General features: G+C 39.6%; 1 non-coding gene across 1 annotated transcript; it reads right to left on the bottom strand.

Annotated features, from left to right (window-relative positions):
• Positions 1 to 4797: 4797 nt before the first annotated feature.
• On the bottom strand, positions 4798 to 4904 carry LOC141637029 (small nucleolar RNA R71). The gene has a single exon (XR_012541593.1). It is a non-coding gene; the product is annotated as a small nucleolar RNA R71 (small nucleolar RNA).
• Positions 4905 to 14811: the final 9907 nt, after the last annotated feature.

Raw genomic sequence — 14811 nt, 5'->3', positions numbered from 1 at the left:
AGATGGTTAGAAATAGAGTTGAGTAAGAATATATGTAATGAAAGGTCGTTTTAGAGGAATTGAGAAGAGTGGTATATAGCGAACTTAATGGAGGCATGTCGCGACGTAGATTTGCAGATAGTGAGTGAGTTTGGGAGATTTGGTTCATTAAGAAACGAAACTAATGTGTGACTTCCTTGAGCAAGTAAGTCATGAGAGATCAGGGTGAGTAATAGCATGAGGTGGACTGGACTGATTTATGTTAAGTGTGAGTAAGAGCAGGATAAGAAAAGATTGATGGTAAGAAAGAGTGAGATGGTATTAATATGAAATGAGGGAAATTGAGTTTTGGAGCAACAAAAAAAAAAGGGGTAACTGGTTTACTAAAGAGTTAGGTAGAAGGAATAAGGAGTTGAACTATTAATTGGTATTATTGAGTGTAAAGAGAGAGGAAGGATAAAAGTAAGCTGAGGAAAATGTTCTGAGTTATGTGATATAAAAGTAAGGAATCATCGAAATGGGTGATAGTATCACGAGGATGTTAGCTAGTGGTTATATAGGAGTTTCAGGACAACATGATTGATAATGAGTTTCGAGGAACTAAGGGAGTAAGAAGTTGGTGGAGTATTGGAACGATACGAGATATTTGGTGGAGAATTGGATGACAATACAAATAAGATAGTATTGGGAATAATGTTGAGGTAATTTTGTTGATGGGTTTGATGTTCGTTGTTTGGGATGTTAACCAAAGATAGGAAAGAAATCGTGATGTTTAGAGATGAGTGAAGAGGTTTGATGTCCGGACAGTGGTAGTGTTATGGTTTATGACTAGTGGTTAAGGGTGACGGTATGTTAGAGAGATGGTAATTCTAAAGAGGTTGATTTTGGTAGAGGCGCATTGATAAGTATGGTTGTGAGGAAGTATAAGACATAGTCTTGGGAGGTCAAGCATTTCTCATAATGAGTGTTAGTTGTATGGTTATGTATGGCAGAAGGTGTTGGGTATGCGAATGGAAGAATGTGATGAGGGGCATGCGAGTTAGGCTCGGGTGACAGGTAACCTTTGTTGAGTGGTAACTTACGTGATCAGGATTGATTGGTTGGATGTGATTATGGGTCTATGTTATATATAAATGTTTGTGTGAGGTTCTGACCTCACAAGAAGTGGTATGGTGTGATAGTTATAATGTTGTTATCGAATGTTACGCAATATATGTTGAACACGGTAATTTAATTGAATGATATTCAAAAGGGTAATAATTTGATTGATCTGGCATGACTGGTTATACTTGTATGTATTCATGATATATGTTGATTCCGTGATGCGGTAAGGGGATGATATTCATGAGGTTATTATCTGTTTAATTCATATAATATGTTGCTTTGTGATTTAGCAAAGTGGATTTGAGTAAGTTTTTCTTGTTCAAGAAGTTATGTTGAGTCAATACTTATGGGATTGTGTATGTTGTAATGTCTATCGATGCGGTTGTGGTGCCTCGGGTGGTGATCCGGGCACGATATTTAGTGTTGTGATGCGGGTATTTTCGCACTGCGGTGTGTGTTTTTGTTGGTGGCGGTGTTGTGATGCCGTCACCGGTTGTGATGGAGTAGGCGGGATGATTATGATTCGAGTTTTGAAAGTACATACCAATTATACATAGATTGTTGTTTCGTTTGTTGTTGTTTCTGCGAGTTTCGGTTTGGTCGGATAGACGATCGTCTTGATCATTGGTGTTTTCTTTATCGGGTTAAGTTTGAGAATGAGGGTAGAGTATGATATGGAATAGAGTTGTATATGTCTTCGTTGTTGTCATGGTATAGTGATATTCTGTTAATGGAACACGGTTGTGAGAGGTTGTTCTGATAATTCGATCTTGTTCTAAATAAGGCTTTAGTGGACATGATAATGACAAGTGATTCGTAGAACATGTGTGGTAATGATCTGATATATGCAGGTGGTTCATAATCCTTTGTTGAGACAGTGAGTGTAGGGTGTTGAATAATAAGTGTCGTGTTAAGTTATGTATGAGTCTTGCGGTAATGAATGAAAGAACTTGAGGATCTAGTGTGAGTGTACGTAACGAGTGGGGATCGTGAGTTATGCGTTTGGGAGGTAGGTGCTTTACATAGAGAGGTATGTTGTTTTGCAGTAATAATGGAGAGTTAGTATGGTGATTTTGCTACGAGTTTATGGTATAGGTCAGGTGCTATGACGAATGAGTTGAGAAATGAGAAATGTTTATGTATGGGAGCCTTGAATATAAGAATGGTGAGTGTTTGGTTTATAAACGGTTATCTTGCACATGTGGTGGTAAAGAGGGTAATGAGATGTATCTAGGATTTAGTATTAGTGAGTTACGAGGACGTAACATTTATCTTAAGAGGAGTAGGATGTGATAAAAGAGATTTTGATGGGTGTGCATATGGTAATATATTTGGAAGGTTGAGTCTTGATGTCGAATAAAAAGGTTGATTCGTGTTGTGGTTAATTTTGTTAAAGGTCATGACCGTACTGGTAATAGTTCGATGTTTAGGAGTGTGAGAATATTTGGATAGTGTTGACAGTTGGATGATGATGGTTATGAATTCGATAGTCTTGGCAGTTGGATGAGGATGTTTATGAGTGTGAGTAAACTTCGAGGACGAAGTTCCTTTTAAGGGTGGTAGAATGTAACATTCCGTTTGATGTTATGAGTATTTTGGTAGGGTATGGAGTTAGTGTTGAGAGAGATATAATGGAGTTGATACGATATCGTGAGCCATGTTGTGGAGGTAGGAATAGTTAGTGGAGTTGGTGTTACGAGTTCATGTTTGGGTTGAAGTTTTGTTTTGAGTTCTTAGTCACGTTGTTGTGTCTTGATCGAGTTAGTATGTTTGTTTTTATGTATGGGTTGAACTTCGGGGACGAAGTTCTTTTTAAGGAGGGAAGACTGTAATACTCCGTATTTATGAGTCTTGGGGTACTCTATCGAGTAGGCCTTACTCTGTCGAGTAAGGGAGTTTTGCGAAATAAAATATTTTCTGACCTGTTGGGTACTCGATCGAGTAACTAGGGTACTCGATCGAGTAAGGGGGTACTCGATCGAGTAGCCTTGGGTACTCGATCGAGTAGCCGGTTTACGGGGAGTTTTTCTCGGGTTTTGTTAATTATGCGATTAAGATATATAACCTTCCGTCATTGTTTCTAAATCAATTTTGCAAAACCTAATTTACTGTTTAAGAGAGAAGGCAAGTATGTTCTTAATCCTAATCGCATTGTTGACAAATCCCGGAGCTTGAGAGGTCGGATTCCATCGTTCTTTATACCTTTGTGATCCTTGCGTCGAGGGTAAGATCTGCATACCAATTTTATTGTATTTCGTCAAGTTTCGTTAAACCCTAATTTTGGGATTGGGGGTTCTTATGATTTGTTAAGGTTAGATTGTGATTATGTGATTATGTGATAGGAGAAGGATTTGTAAAGAAGAGGTTTTGAGACAGCTGCTAGATCGTTTGATGATTGTGTTGCTTTCCAGGTAGGATTTCCTACTCAGTATTAGTCCCATAATGGGATATTGGTTGATGTATTGTATTTGGTTGTTTGATATAATAATTGTATTGTGATTGTGGTTGTGATCGTTGTTGATGGTTCTAGAGATGCGTTCTCGGCTGAGTGGGGTCACTTGCGGGAGTGGCTTCACGCCCTAGTTTCGCCTTCTGTGGAACCCGCCACAGAAGGGATGTGCACATTAATGGACAGGGTTATCGCTCACTATGTGGAGCGGGGATTTGGTGGGTACGGCTGCGGTCCCCCATCGGGGCTGGTCAGTGGACGATCGATGATTGAGATGATTGGAGTTGGTTGGTTGTGTATGTGTGACGGTTAAATTTCGTCTGTTTATCTTATTGTATATATATATGGTGAATTGTGTGATTAGTACTGACCCCGTTTAAATGTTTTAAAAACTGTGGTGATCCATTCGGGGGTGGTGAGCAGTGCTTGGCAGGTATATCTTGGATACGCGTGGGACCTAGCTGGGGATGGAGTCATCACATATCAGAGTCTTTAGTCTTCCGTTGTGTTTGTTAGGACAGTTCCTTTCAGTTGGTTTATAGTTTGAGAGCAGTTGTATTTTGCTTACAGTTGGTTTTGTTATGTAATCACATAACTTGTTTAATAAAGTATGTTTCTTCATTGTCTTATGATTATCATGCCTCGGGTAACCGAGATGGTAGCATCCTTATACCTGAGTGGTCCTGGTAAGGCACCTGGAGTATGGGGGTGTTATACCCTTTGATCACGAAATTGAAAGGACTTTGACAAACAATAGAAGACTTGCTAGAGGTACTTTGAGAGGTATTGGTGAGGTTGTAGATATTCAACCAAACACTATTGAGTTCGTCAACCCTTTTGCAAGAGAAGGTGTGGAGAACCCAACACAAAATCCAACACAAAATCAACCCACAATGCCTAAATTTTCATCACATTCCGTACCAACCGAGGAGAACCTACCCAATGGTACTCCCACACCACAACGCTTAACTGGAAATTTCATTGCCAAATCCGCATTTATCCAATTAGTCGAAAGAAGCCAATTTGGGGGGATGCCTAGTGAAGACCCTCACTCTCACATGGAGACTTTTTGTGACTATTGTGATGCGATTTCTCAAACTAGTGCAACTCAAGACCAAATTCGATGGGTCTTATTTCCTTTTTCTCTAATTGGCACCACAAAACAATGGTTGAAAGGCCTTGATAAGGCTACTCTCAGAATTGGCTCTTGGAATAAATTGGCTCTAGCTTTCTACAAAAAGTTCTACCCACCGGAAAAGACTAACATGCTAAGAGCTCAAATTACGGGCTTTAAGCAAAGAGATGAAGAATCTTTGTATGAAGCTTGGGAGCGATTCAAAGGAATTTGTTGCTCATGTCCTCATCATGGACTTAGCGAGTGGTTCTTGGTACAATAATTTTGGAATGGTCTTTATGAAGACTCAAGAAACATTCTCAACATGGGATCAAATAGTATGTTCACCGAAGTTGACGATAATCAAACTTGGAACAAGATTGAGGAAATGACGGTTTATAATTCACAATATAGTATACCTCGCAAGGCTACTAGAGGAGGAAAGCATGAAGTGGACTCTATTACTCAATTGGGTGCTAAACTTAGTGCTTACATTGATACCATCAATTTGAAGTTCGAAAAAGCTATGGCTAGACTTGAAGAAGCCTCAAAATCACCAAAACAACATGTTAATGCCATGACGGCATCTTCATCAATCCCAAGTGGGATATGTGAGAATTGTGGAACTTTGGGGCATGACCAAAGTGAATGTAGGGGAACAAATGAACAAGTGAATGCTTTTCAAGCATACAAGAGTGGTACCCCTTATTCCAATTATTACAATGAAAACACCAAATTCCACCCAAATCTCTCATACAAAAGCGACAATGTTCAAAACCCTCAACCAACATACACCCCACCTCCCATGAGAAACCAAAATCAAAGACCCTTTTCCAACCAAAACCAAGGTTACCAAAACCAAACTCCATACAATTAACAAAATGACCAAAGTTTTGATGTTCAAAAAGCGGTCCTTCAAATGAAAAAGAATCAACAAGAGTTTTTCACTCAAATGCAAAAGGATAGTCAAGCAAAGGAAATCACCATCAACAACATCATAGCCCACACCAAAATGTTGGAAACCCAATTGACTCAACTAGCATCTTCAAATTCTCAAAGACAAAAGGGGCAATTACCACCTCAAAGTAATCCCCGGAGACATGAAACGGTTAGTGCCATTCACTTGAGGAGTGGTACGAGGTATGAAGCACTAAAGAAGCAAGTTGGGGATGAAGTTGTGGAAGCTAGTGACAAAGAAGAAGTTGTGCAAAACTCCAAGAATGGAGAACCATCGAAAGAAGAATTTTCAAAGAAAGGTGAAGACAAGGCCAAGGAGAAGGAACCCATTGTGATTAGACTTCCTTTTCCAAGTCGTCAAGCTAAGCCCAAATTTGATGACCAACTTGGAAAATTTATGGAAATTGTGAAGAATTTGGAAGTCTCGATTCCTTTCACGGAATTAATCAATCACGTGCCGGCCTATGCAAAGTACATGAAGGACATCCTTACGAAAAAGAAGTCGATCCGGAAGCTTGAGACTATCTCCTTCACTAAGGTGAGTAGTGCAATCCTTCAAGGGAGTTCACCTCCGAAACTTAAAGATCCGGGAAGTTTCTTAATATCGTGTACCATTGGCGACACAACGATCAACAAAGTCCTATGTGATCTAGGGGCTAGTGTGAGTGTTATGCCGTACTTGGTGAGTAAAAGGTTAGGGATGGGAGAGCTTAAATGTACCAATCTCACACTCCAAATGGCCGATAGATCGACGAAGACACCATTAGGGATATGGGAAGATGTTCCCGTAAGAGTTGGGAAATTTTTCATCCCGGTGGACTTTATCATTGTTGACAAGGAAAACGACTCCAATATTCCAATCATTCTAGGTAGACCTTTCTTGCACACCGCGGGTGAGGTGATAGATGTGAAGCATGGAGAGCTCACTCTAGAGGTGGGAGATGAGAGCATAACTTTCAATCTTGATAAGGCCATGAGAGCTCCCCGTTTGCATGAACCATGTTTTATGGTTGATCATTATAGCCGGAAGGATGATAGGAAGAAGTCGGAATTTCAATGGAAAAAGAAAGTTGATGATGCTCCATCAAAAGAGCAAGTGAATAGAAACAAAGAGAGCTTGAAAAGCTCACCCATAACAAGTGAAAAGGATGGCCTCATTGGCCAAATCAAGAAAGGAGGAGAGTTATCTCTATCAACTCAAGAGATTTTTAATGATCAAGTAGATGAAGTTTGTGGTCTTTGGGACGATGAGTTTGAATGGATTTTTAATCCCTGCATTGGTAATGCTATCGATCAAGACCAACATGAAGGACAACAAGTGCAAAGATCTATTGAGGATCTTTATCATGATAATGAACAAGCTTTTGATTACTTCTTCAAGGTGTTGAGTAACATCAACAACACCTTGAACATGCCCCCATGACATCTCACTAAGGATGAGAGTTTGGTGGAGTCCTCTTCACACCACCATTTGTAAATATTTCTAACTCCCTAACTTGCATTTTAATTCTTACATTGCATTTTTGTCATTTTTGGATTTTTGTGCCTTGATCAAGATATTCATCATTTTTTAGAGATGTGAGGGAGGGACTAATGATTTTATTGATGTGTAGTGCTTTAACTTAGTGTGGGGATAGCAATTGCCTAGGCTATTCATGCCTTTGTAGTGCCCCTACAATGAAGAACACGGGATTTGAAGAATGAAAATGACGCGGGATATGCAAGTGCACGGATGGACCTGAATCCGGGTAGACCATGAGGAATCCGAGCGGCTTAAGGGTAATCTGCTCGTCTTATAGGAAACCGAGCGTCTGTGGAAGAATCCGTCCATCTGAATGAGCTACAAAATGAAAAATTTTGGTCTGTAAGAGAATCTGAGCGTCCAAGCTGAGAAGACGCTCGTCTGAAACTGGCCGCATGTCTTTCTAGAAAGACGCTCATCTTTTTGCCAGTGCAGATAAAGCAAAGTTCCTGTAAGAGAATCCGCTCTTCTTTGAGGAAAGTCGCTCGTCCCACATTCAGAATCCGCTCGTCTTCTTTGAAAGACGCTCGTCTTTAGGCGAGTTTTCCTGAAGCCAATTTGAGCAGAATCCGAGCGTCCCGACAGGAATCCGCTCGTCTTTCCCCTGCTGTTTTGAATTTTTCGGGTGTTTTAATACACCTTCCCACATTCATTTCATTCATTAATTCATTCAAACACTACCCATAAACCCCAAAACCCTCATCCTCTCCATCACCGAAAACAAGATTTCCTCAACCAAATTCAACAAAATCAAATTCAAACTTCCTTAAAACAACAAATAATCACTCCTTTTGCAACAATAATCAATCCAAGCACCAAAATCTTCAACCTTTGAGTCGATTTTTGAAACACAATGCAAAATCCTTTCATCTTAAATCGATTTGAGTATAATTAGAAATTGCATATTTTCAATCTTTTCTTGGTGTAATCAACAATGGCAAGAACAAAAGGAGCAACAAAGGCACTCAAGGCAAAGACACTTTCGAAAAGGCAAAAAAGCCTTCAAGCAAAGAAAGCTTCAATGGCTATGGTGGTTTCTAATGCAAACTTGGAAGTTCAAGAACAACAAGATCCTCCCTTGGAAGCAACAACATCAACAACTCCGGAAATTGCTCAATTATCCAACTATCCGGAGGTAATTTTCATTTTCAACTCCCATAGGGATACATTTGCCAAGTATGCTAAGAAAGCCATTTTGCCCACCAAACTCATTTGTGAAGATGCCTTAAAAAAATTGGGTGTCCTTGAACAAACAAAAGCCTTCTTTGAAGCCATGGGTTTGGGTAAATTGTTCACCACAAGAGAATTGACGTACCCCTCCCTTACTTTGGAATTCTTAAGTTCATTGAAAGTGACTAAGGTAGAGACTAGAGAATACATCCAGTTTCGTCATGTGAATGTGAATAGGCGCATCACCTTTGATGTTTTGGGTAAGATATTAGGCCTTAGTGATACACCATATTATCACAAGATGCCCGAAAAGTATGACCCCGCTCCTCTTTGGGAGGTAATTTCCGGGAAGAAATTTGTGAGCTTTCATGCTTGTCGCGCTCTATTAGTCCATCATCCGGGCATTAGAGTGTGGCACAAGGTCATCGGAAATACTATAATAGCAAGAAAAGGCACTAATCACTTTACCAAGCTCGATTGTGTTCTACTTGAGTAGGCCTTAAATGTAGGAAGGGAATTCACTAAGCCCTACAATGCTCTAAGGCTTTTGATGGAAATATGGCTTAATATTGATTGTGGTAAGGAAGGCACCGCTCATATTGTAAATGGAGGTCTAGTTACTCTCTTGGCCAAACACTTTGACGCAAATTTCAACAAGGATAACACCTATTTGGCGATCAAAGGGGGTCATCTCATTGACATGGACGCTATGATTAACAAGTATAAGTGGGTCAAGCATAAATCTCTTGACACCAACTATGGGTGGCTAACCAATGATGCTAGATCTTTCACTTTCCCTTCCAAGATATGCCGATTAAGTGCCCACCGAACAAACTATCTTCTTCCACTCTCCAAGGGCGCCGAATACATCATCCGTCAACAAAGGGGCGAGATTGAAGAGCCCTCCTCCTCCATTGTCACACCACCCTACCCATTCAAATATCAAGAGTTCAAACCCAAAGATGTTGAAGTGGGAAATGATTACATCACCCTACTCATGAGAGAAATGCATAAACAAGCTTATAATGATCGAGTAGATGCATATTTCGCCCAATATCCACCCCTCCTTCATTTAGCTAGGCAAGGACTACTTGATCCAACATGTCCTTTGCCTAGTTGGGCGAATAGGGAAGTTTTCTTTCCAAGCACATCTAGGGGTGAAAGACCGGGTGAAGATGAGAATGTCGATGATGAGATTGTTGATGATGAGGGTGTTGATGAAGAGGTAGATGAAGAACAAGAGGCTAATGAAGATGATGAGGAAAGTGAGCAAGATCAAGGAAGTGAAGATGCGAGTGGAGATGATTCCACTTCCATGGAGGAAAATGATGACAATGATAATATGATGGAGGATTAGCAAACTTTGGAGGCTCCTACCCTCTTGAGGTTTGTCTACTTCTTTCTTTATTTTCTTTATTTATCTTGATCATAGTTTGGAGAGTCCTAGCAACATGAGGACTAACACCTTGGCCCCATTGAGGTGTTTTTTTTATTGTTCCCACTTGAAAAATCCAAAATGACAATATATAGTTTCATGCATTGCATTTTGTGTGCATGAACTACCCCGAAATTTAAGACATTAGAAATAATGTCTATCTCGGATTGGGGAAGTACATGCATACGCAACGAGAGGTAATCTAAATTACGCTCTCCGTCATAAACAAAAACCCATGCATCATGTAGTGTAGCTTGTATTTAGTCTAGAAATCATGCATCATACTTGCATATTTCCTATCATATTGGCCATTGAGGACAATGCCCATATTAGTGTGGGGATGGGAAATTCTAACTTAACTTTTATTCAAAACTCCAAAAAAATTTAAAATTTTGAAAAAATAAAACAAATTGAAAAATTGAAAATCCAAAAACAAGTTCATTTCCTTTGTAGTGTAGTCTTGTGTATATATTGTTTGTATATATTATGTTCGTCTATCCTTGTTCACATTGATCGACTACGCCACATCCGAGACATGAGGATATTGACGACCGCATGATATGATCTTTCCAATCTCCTTTTTCCTCTTTATGTTAATGACTATGTGGCTTTATTTTGATTGATGTGGTATAAACAATGTGAATCTAGGACTTGCATTTAGATTATTTGGCATATTAGTTGGTAGAATTATATGCATTAGGATGTATATATGTTAGTTACATCATGGCATGTAGTTGCATGTTAGAAAAATTTTGTGAAACCGTCTACTTGGGAAGTTTGACAAGTGTATATAGGCCCAGTAGATGCTTTTTCTTCTTAAGACTTTGCTTGTTAGAATACTTGTAAAACACCCTAGGATGTGTCATGCTAGTATCCTTTGACCCATGGATTAAGGCCTAGTCAAGAGTACCTTGTGGTGTGATAACGCCTTCGCTACCGTTTATTTCAAGGTGACCCTTGAAACCATGCAAACATCATTCATCCATGTTCTACCATACATTTTGTCATCAAAGGGAATGGGCACAAAAAAAAATTGATTTGAGTTCAAGAAATGAAATGAAAAGTGAAAGAAAGTTTGCAAAATGCATCAAAATGAAAAGAGGAGTAACAAAAATGAAAACTCCTATGCTTCAAATATAAGGCACCCTCACTACATATGGGGTGACTTTGAAAATGTTCAAAAAGAAAAATGCAAAAAGTTGAAAGTTGTCAAGTGTTGAAATGCCAAAAATTAAAAGAAATGGCAAAAGAAAGTGTTCTCAAATGTTATATGCCACAAGAAATTGGGGGGGAAACAAACAACAAAAGCAAACTCCCAAATGAAACTCAAATTCTATCGATCCCTTTATCCATCGTATCCATTTTTGTGCATGGTAGAGAGGGGACGACCCTTCTTCTTGTCTAGGTAAGAAGGGGAATTCCGCATTCCTCCAGTGTTTCTAACACCATAGGGAGCCTATTCTTGACAAAAGCATTTAACAATTGAGGACAAAGGTACCCTAACTTGACACAACTTGGAGGTGATTTATTGGTATCCTTCTAGGCTTAGTAGTTTGAAGAAATTGCATCTATGAAGGAGTGTGTACCCTTGAATTGCTTCCCCTTTAGATAATTTCCGCCACTTAGATGAGGAAAATGGCTATTCTTTTGTAGATGCATCCATTACTTGATTTTATGTGCTTTAATGCTTGGATGTGTCGCTATTTTGGCAAGACCCACCTTGCCTTGCAAGAAGGCATCCTACCTCATGGTTGTCTTGTTGTGAGTTGAAGGGGCGGAGTGAGACCCGCTAATTATCTCATATCGGCTATGCTATTAGGTTAGTTTAAATAACGGTCCTAGTTTTTATCACCTCTTTACTCGGGAGGAGAAAGGTTCGGTTTGGGGATATTTGATGTGACCATTATTTGAGCATATTTAGTCCCCGAATCAGCCTTGTTCTCATGCTTTTTAGTGCGTATTTAGGTCATTTATTGTCTTTAGTCCTTTGTTTTGCATATTCTTTGAGGTTTTGATCCCTTGGTAGGAAAGGAGTGCAAACCTTGCATTTTCATGGCAAAATAGAGCTAAATTGATTGAATTCAATGACCAAGCATCGAAGAGAAGACAAGACTAGAAGGCCTTTGTACATATTGTAGTAGATGAGCAATTATGAGAAAAGATCCTTGCATCTCCGATGAAATCCCCAAGGATTGTATGAAGAAGGAAGAAAAGAAGAAGGGAAGAAGCTGGCCAAGAATCCGAGCGGATTGCCCTCTGGACGCCCGTGCAAGACAAGGAATCCGAGTGTCTTCCTCAGAGGGATGCTCGTCCAAAAGCCAGAGAATCCGCCCGTCCAGCCACTGAATCCGCTCGTCCAAAAGCCAGACAATCCGCTCGTCCCGTGCCCTGGATGCTCGGATTGTGTTACAACTATTCCGTTTTCTTCTTGTTCTATGAAGGATGCACATACCTCGGAAAGACTAGCAAAAAGGAGACTCGCATATTTTTCTGAGAGGAGCGATTCCTCAAGTACTTAATCGTCATTTAAGCCCTTAGTAAACCCTAATTTGTGTACCTAATCCCCACTATAAATACCCCATTAGTCTAATTAGATTAGCATGTTCTTCTTATTAATCTTTAATGTAGTTTATATCATTATAATCTCTCTTTAATCTTATAATCAACATTTAATCAAGTCTTAATACAAATCTCATTTCCTTAATCTCTCCTTTGTTCATCTTTTATTTTAGGTAATTGAAGATTATTTGGGTTATTATTGGGAGATTGACAACCTTCCAATCAATCATCAAGTACTTCTATTATTATTTGCTTTATTATTGGAATCATTAGTAGGTATAATTCTCTTAATCCCTTTTTAATTATTGTTAATCATCTTCATTTATTCATCATGTTTTACTTTGTTGGTATGATTGACAACCTTGCTAGCATGTTCAACATGATCATGAGTGAGTAGTTTCCTTAACTATGGTTAACGGGTAATTAGGGGAAACCAACATGGGGGATGATTCATGCTTAATTTAATATGTTTTCATAGTTTATTTGCTTGCTTGTTGTGATGTCAACTTATGCACATGTTATATTTGATGAAATGCGAGCCTATGAATCCTTGCATTTTTTACCCATCACTTACCTTTTCAATGATACTTGTAAGACATAAACCAACTCGAGTCTCATTAGACCATGCATATAGTTGAGTAGGGAAGATTAAGTCGACTTGTAGGTGTTGTACAATCTAATCGATTCGGCTCTGGGACCCAAACTTTCCTAGGATTGTAAGATATAAACCAACTCGATCCATCACAACAATAATTGCTTGCTTATAATTTAAGAATATGTTTGTATGATCAATTCCCATGAATCCCCTATGACCCCATGACACCCTAGTGCCTTTTACCAATTGTTTACATCCATTTTTAGTCATCTTACTTGTCTACATTCATTGCTATTTAGTTTAGTGATCTTCTATTCCAACCCCAAATTGTGACACCCCTAGATACCTCTACTTGCAATTGAAAATCTCACTTCAATAGCCGTCCCTTGGGATCCGACCTTTACTTACCTCTTTACTAATAGTAGAGTTGTTTGTGGAGTTATAAATATTGTTTTGGTCTAGGTGCTCCTAACGACAAGTACCGAAAACTAAACCTCTCAAGGTTTGCACTCCTTTCCTACCAAGGGATCAAAACCTCAAAGAATATGCAAAACAAAGGACTAAAGACAATAAATGACCTAAATATGCACTAAAAAGCATGGGAACAAGGCTAATTTGGGGACTAAATATGCTCAAATAATGGTCACATCAAGCACTTTGTTGCGGCGGGGGTAAAGATGGAGACTTTTGAGAGCTTTGTTGAGCTTTATGAGGCGGCACATAAGGTTGTTGATGCTGCGGTGGAGGTGTACGATTCAACACATTTTGACTTGTCCATCTCAAGTTAGGATGGACTCCACCTTGATTGTTGTAATAGGAGCCTCCTTGCCTGTATTATTGAAAGGCAAAAACCTGCTCCTTCTTCGCTCGACAATCTACAGCAGTGTGACCATCATTACTACCACATCTCTCACATGAGACGGTCTCTTTTCTAGTCAACAAGTGGACCGTCTGTTGATCCCCCATCGCCTGCAACTCAAGTTTATCGAACCTGGCATTCATGGCTTCCAGCTGAGCCACAAGTGCACTATCAACAGAAGAAACCGTTCTAATTCCTCCTCTTGGGTTCCCATATTCAGCACAATGGGTGGCCATCTTCTCAATGATTCTGCATCCTTTATCATCATCAATATTCTTCTGGAATTGACCATTTGATGTAGCATCCAAAATAGCACGGTGATCGTCATACAACCCATTATAAAATTGGTTGCACAAAAACCACTGATCGAAACCGTGATGAGGAACGGACCGCACCAGTTTCTTGAACCGACCCCACACCTCGTACAAGTTCTCGTCTGGTGTTTGCTTGAAATTTGTAATCTTTCCTCTCAATTGAATAGTTCTCTGCGGAGGAAAGTACCTTTTATAGAAGGCTAGGGTCAGGGTCTCCCAGTTGGTAATCCCAGCTACAGTCCTATCAAGATCAGTGAGCCACTCTCGGGCTCCATCGGTCAGAGAAAAAGGAAATAGAACCTCCTTAATCTTATCCTGCGTCACTCCCTTTGTAGCGGAAATGGTAGAATAGTAATTTATGAAAAACTCCATGTGGTTTCGCGGGTCCTCACTAGCTACTCCACGGTACATATTTCTCTCGACCAAATTGATATAAGATGGCCGAATGTCAAATGTGCTCCCATCTTCTGTTGCAAGGTTAAAACCTTTAGGAATAGAAGCAGATGTTGGCTCGGAATGGCTCGCGATGTTAGGCATCTTCACAGAATTGGCTGTAGAAATAGAAGTATCTTCTTCAAAAGACTGGTCTTCTGCAAATAGAAAATGTTCAAGATCGGGTTCAAAAGTACTCAAGGCTTCCTTTTGACGATTCTTTCTCAATAAGCTCTGTCTATAGTGAAAAGTCCGCTCCGGTTCAGGATCAGCTGGTACTAATTCTGACCTGTTAGACCTGGGCATACACAAAACTAAGAAA

This window comes from Silene latifolia, chromosome Y (assembly GCF_048544455.1).
Source record: "Silene latifolia isolate original U9 population chromosome Y, ASM4854445v1, whole genome shotgun sequence".
NCBI classification, from domain to species: domain Eukaryota; kingdom Viridiplantae; phylum Streptophyta; class Magnoliopsida; order Caryophyllales; family Caryophyllaceae; genus Silene; species Silene latifolia.
The sequence above is the reverse complement of the archived record's forward strand: the minus strand, read 5'-3'. Positions and strand labels throughout refer to the sequence as shown.